Raw genomic sequence first — 5,353 nt, 5'->3', positions numbered from 1 at the left:
ACAATGACCCTGGGTCCATACTCCCAGAGGGTTAAAGAATAGGAAAGCTGTCAGGGGAGGGGATGGGATATAGAGTTCTGGTGATGGGAATTGTGTGAAGTTATACCCCTCTTGTCCTATGGTTTTGTCAATGTTTCCTTTTTATAAATAAAAAAAATTAAATTAAAAAAAAAAAGAAAAAAAAAGACGATGTTGTTCCAAGAAAAAAAAAAAGTCTGCAAATTGAACAATTGTGGGTCTTCACTGCTTGATTTCTCATTTCATTTCTATACTGGCAGTAAGCGAAATGATTTTAAAACAGTCAGTGGAAAAATATTCCAACTTCAAGAAAGCCAACAATGACTTAGAGAAGTTTGAAACACATTGGACAAAAAAGAAAAAAGACTCTTCCTTCCTCCCTCTAGATATAAATCATTTTTTAAAATTAAAGATATTTCCAAACAAAATTTCCTTTCTAGAAATAGGTCATACACTAAAACATTCTCAACAATTATGGGGGGGGGGAGAGAAGGGAGGAGTGTAGAAAATCTATCAAAAACATATTGTTGGGAGCCAGGTGGTGGCATACCTAGTTAAGCACACGTATTACCATACACAAGAACCCAGGTTTGAGACCCTGCTCAAGCGGTGAAACAGGTCTGCAGGTGCCAATCTTTCTCTCACCCTCTATATTCCCTCACCTCTCAATTTCTCTCTTTTTAATTTTTTTTAAAATTATCTTTATTTATTTATTGGATAGAGATAGCCAGAAATTAAGAGGGAAGGGGGTGATAGAGAGAGAGAGACACCAGCAACACTGCTTCACCACTAGTTAAGCTTTCTTCTTGCAGGTGGGGACCAGAGGCCAGAGCCTGTGCACTCAACCAGGTGCACCACCACCCAGCCCCCTCAGTTTCTCTCTCTTATCAAGTGTACTAGAAATCTAAAAAAAAAAAAAGTGTTCCAGAACGGTGGATTTGTAGAGTTGGCACTGAGCTCCAGTGAGAGCCCTAGTAGCATAAAAAATAATAATAATAAAAAGAAGAACTACTGCCATGTGCATAATGAAATTATAGGCATGTGACAATGCACTGTAAATCATCAAACCCCTCAATAAAAATAATAAATAAAAAAATAAAAAGCATTGTTATTTTGTATTGGATTGTTTTTACACAAGAGTTTGCCACAAGCCATAAAAATAAATCTTTAATCAGTATTTTCTGATTTGAGTGAATGGACTGTCATATGATATTTCACATACAACTAGTGATTTCCAGAGAGGTAGGGAGTGGGGGAGAATGAGTGACTTGAGTAAAATGAATCAACTATATAGTGATGAATCAAATTGGATTTTTAGTCGTCAACTTAAAATAGTTTATGTCAAACTGATTTTTAATCATATACAATCCAAAATTGCTATGCTATATTGCAGTGTTATTTTAGTTAAAAAAAAAAAAAAAAAGATGATGAAGAATAAGAAGGAAGAGGAGGAGGAGATGGAAAAAGGAGAAGGAGAAAGAGGAGTAGGAAGAGGCAGAGGAGGAGAAAGAAGGAGGAGGAAAAGGAGGAGAAAGAGGCCTTATTAGAAATTGCATTGTTGGCAGGGGTAGATAGCATAATGGTTATGCAAAGAGATTCTCATGCCTGAGGCTCCCAGGTTTAATCCCCCACACCACCATAAACCAGAGCTAAGCAGTGCACTGGTAAAGAAAGGAAGGAGGAAGGAAGGAAGGAAGGAAGGAAGGAAGGAAGGAAGGAAGGAAGGAAGGAAGGAAGGAAGGAATTGCATTGTCTATAGAGTTTAAGTTGACAAATCTAAAAGAGTAGAGAACCTCTAAATAAGAGAGAATGAAAACACTAAAACTAAAACCCTGAACAGTGGCTCTGGTGCTTGTAACAAAGTTCACAGAGGGTAAACCATCTCACTTTGCTTCCTTCCTGACCTATGGTAATTCTCAAGTTTTATATGCTTTCTCAAAATTAATCTTCTCACCAGCTTCACATTTTTAACAGAAGACAAAGCTTAACGTAGCCAAGACCCGTTTTATGACCTAACAGCAGTAAATATTTAGGCCAAAACTCCAGAAATCCTAAATTGTAATAGGTCTCAGGTAAATCCTGGACACTGATATTTTTTAAATAGTTTCACTGAAATAAAAAATAAATAAATAAATAAAAAAAGCACTACTCTGGCTTACTTGCATATGCAGGTAAAAAAAAAAAATCTTTTGTTCATACCAAAGAGAATAAGTAAATGTAAACCTCCAGTGAAAACTACAGTCAGCCTTGTATGTTCAACATCCCTGTAATTCTGCAGCAACATTGTTTGTTTCCTGGTCATTCGTCTGTCTGAGCTTTCCCAGCACATCGCATATTTTAATTGTGAATCCAAAAGTTTACCAGTAAGACGAAAGTAGAAAATACAAGGCTGTATTTTGTTTAATCACTTTATTGAGGAAATCTTTATCTATGGGTTGTTGTCACAGAGTTCAGTTTCACATCTCCCCAAGATGGGTGTCTTCATCCTCCTCCACTACAGAACACTTTAAAAAAAAAAAGTTTTTAAAAATATTTAAACATGTTAGGTGTGGACTATGGGGGGGGGGGAGCTCACTTGAATACTTGGATAGAATTCTGCTTTGTCATCTGGGCAACCCAGGTTCAGACACCATCTCTACTGCATTCGAAGAAGCTTCCATGCTGTGGTCTCTTTCACTCTGCCTGCCACTTCACTCTGTTTACTTGTGAAAAAAGAAAAAAAAAAAAAAGCCATTCTAGTAAAGTAAAGCCTCAGTGATGGATGACAGATAGATAGATAGATAGATAGATAGATAGATAGATAGATAGATAGATAGATAGACAGATAAAGTCATTCCAGACAATAGGAATGGGCATTTTTGAATATTTGTTTTTACTACAAATGATTCTCCTTATTTGGTAGTTACTAGAGTGATACTTTTTTAAAAGTATTTATTTATTTATTTATTCCCTTTTGTTGTTCTTATTGTTTTATTGTCATAGTTATTGTTGTTGTTGATGTTGTCATTGTTGGATAGGACAGAGAAATAGAGAGAGGAGGGCAAGACAGAGGAAGGAGAGAAAGACACCTGCAGACTTCCTTCACAGCTTGTGAAGCAACTCCCCTGCAGGTGGGGAGCCCGGGCTTGAACCGGCTTCCTTATGCTGGTCCTTGAGCTTGGTGCCACGTGCGCTTAACCTGCTAAGCTACCGCCCGACTCCCTAGTGATACTTTATTATTATTTATTTATTTATTTACTTATTCCCTTTTGTTGCTCTTGTTGTTTTATTGTTGTAGTTATTATTGTTGCTGTTTTTTATGTCTTCGTTCTTGGATAGGACAGAGAGAAATGGAGAGGGGAAGAGGAGGCAAGAAACATAGACCTGCTTTCACCTGCAGACCTGCTTCACCACCTGTGAAGCAACTACCCTGCAGGTGGGGAGCCAGAGGCTTGAACCCGGATCCTTACTCCAGTCCTTGCACTTTGCACCGCGTTTAAATCACTGCGCTACTGCCAGACTCGCTGGAGTGATACTTTTTAAAAATTACTAATTTATTTATTTTGGGGGATAATGTTTTTTTGGGTTCTTCTTTTTTTTTTTTTTAACCAGAGCACTGCTCAACTCTGGCTTATGGTGGTGCAGGGGATTGAACCTGGGACTCTGGAGCCTCAGACATGAGAGTCTGTTTGCACAACCATTATGCTATCTAATTTAATTTATTTCTATATTGGGGAATTAATGTTTTACATTCAACAGTAAATACAATAGTTTGTACATGCATAACATTCCCTAGTTTCCCATATAATAATACAACCCCCACTATGTCATTTATCATCCTTCATGGAACTGTATTCTCTCCACCCACCCACCCCAAAGTCTTTTACTTTGGTGCAATAAGCCAATTCCATTTCAGGTTCTACTTGTGTTTTCTTATCTGATCTTGTTTTTCAACTTCTGCCTGAGACTGAGATCATCCCATATTCATCCTTCTGTTTCTGACTTATTTCACTCAACATGATTTTTTCAAAGTCCATCCAAGAATGGCTGAAAATGGTGAAGTCACCATTTTTTATAGCTGAGTAGTATTCCATTGTGTATATAGACCACAACTTGCTCAGCCACTCATCTGTTGTTGGACACCTGGGTTGCTTCCAGGTTTTGGCTATTACAAATTGTGCTGCCAAGAACATATGTGTACACAGATTTTTTTGGATGGATATGTTGGGTTCCTTAGGATATATCCCCAGGAGAGGAATTGCAGGGTCATAGGTTAAGTCCATTTCTAGACTTCTGAGAGTTCTCCAGACTGTTCTCCACAGAGGCTGGACCAATTTACATTACCACCAGCAATGTAGGAGGGTTCCTTTGATCCCACACCCTCTCCAGCATTTGCTACTGTTATCTTTTCTGATGTATGACATTCTCACAGGAGTGAAGTAGTATCTCATTGTTGTCTTTATTTGCATTTCTCTGACAATCAGAGACTTGGAGCATTTTTTCATGTGTTTCTCTGCCTTTTGGATCTCTTCTGTGGTGAATATTCTGTCTATGTCCTCCCCCCATTTTTGGATGGAGTTATTTGTTGTCTTGTTGTTGAGTATGGCAAGCTCTTTATATATGTTGGTTATTAAATTCTTGTCTGATGTATGGCATGTAAAGATCTCCCATTCTGTGAGGAGTCTCTTGGTTTGGGTAGTGATTTCTTTTGCTGTGTAGAAGCTTTTTAATTTGATGTAGTTCCATAGGTTTATACTTGTCTTAGTCTTCTTTGTAATTGGATTCATTTCATTGAAAATGTCTTTAAATTTATGCGGAAAAGAGTTCTGCCAATATTTTCCTCTAAGTATCTGATACTTTGTGGTCTAACATCCAAGTCCTTGATCCACTTGGAATTTACTTTTGTATTTGGTGAAATATAGTGGTTCAGTCTCATTCTTCTGCATGTTTCAACCCATTGTTTCCAACACCATTTGTTGAATAGACTCTGCTTTCCCCATTGAATAGTCTGGGCACCTTTGTCAAAGATTAGATGCCCATAGGTGTGGGGGCTCACTTCTGGGCTCTCAATTCTATTCCACTGGTCAGTGTGTCTATTCATGTTCCAGTACCAAGAAGTTTTGATGATAATGGCCCTATAATACAGTTTGAAATCTGGGAGTGTGATGCCTCCGGTACTGTTCTTTTTTCTCAAGATTGTTTTGGCAATTCTAGGTCTTTTCTGGTTCCAGATAAACATTTGTAGCATTTGTTCTATCTTCCTAAAAAATGTGCTTGGGATCTTGATGGGGATAGCATTAAATTTGTAGATGGCTCTGGGTAATATATTCATTTTGATGATGTTAATTCTTCCAAC

Source organism: Erinaceus europaeus, chromosome 11, assembly GCF_950295315.1.
Source record: "Erinaceus europaeus chromosome 11, mEriEur2.1, whole genome shotgun sequence".
NCBI classification, from domain to species: Eukaryota; Metazoa; Chordata; class Mammalia; order Eulipotyphla; family Erinaceidae; genus Erinaceus; species Erinaceus europaeus.
Note: the sequence above shows the minus strand (reverse complement) of the source record.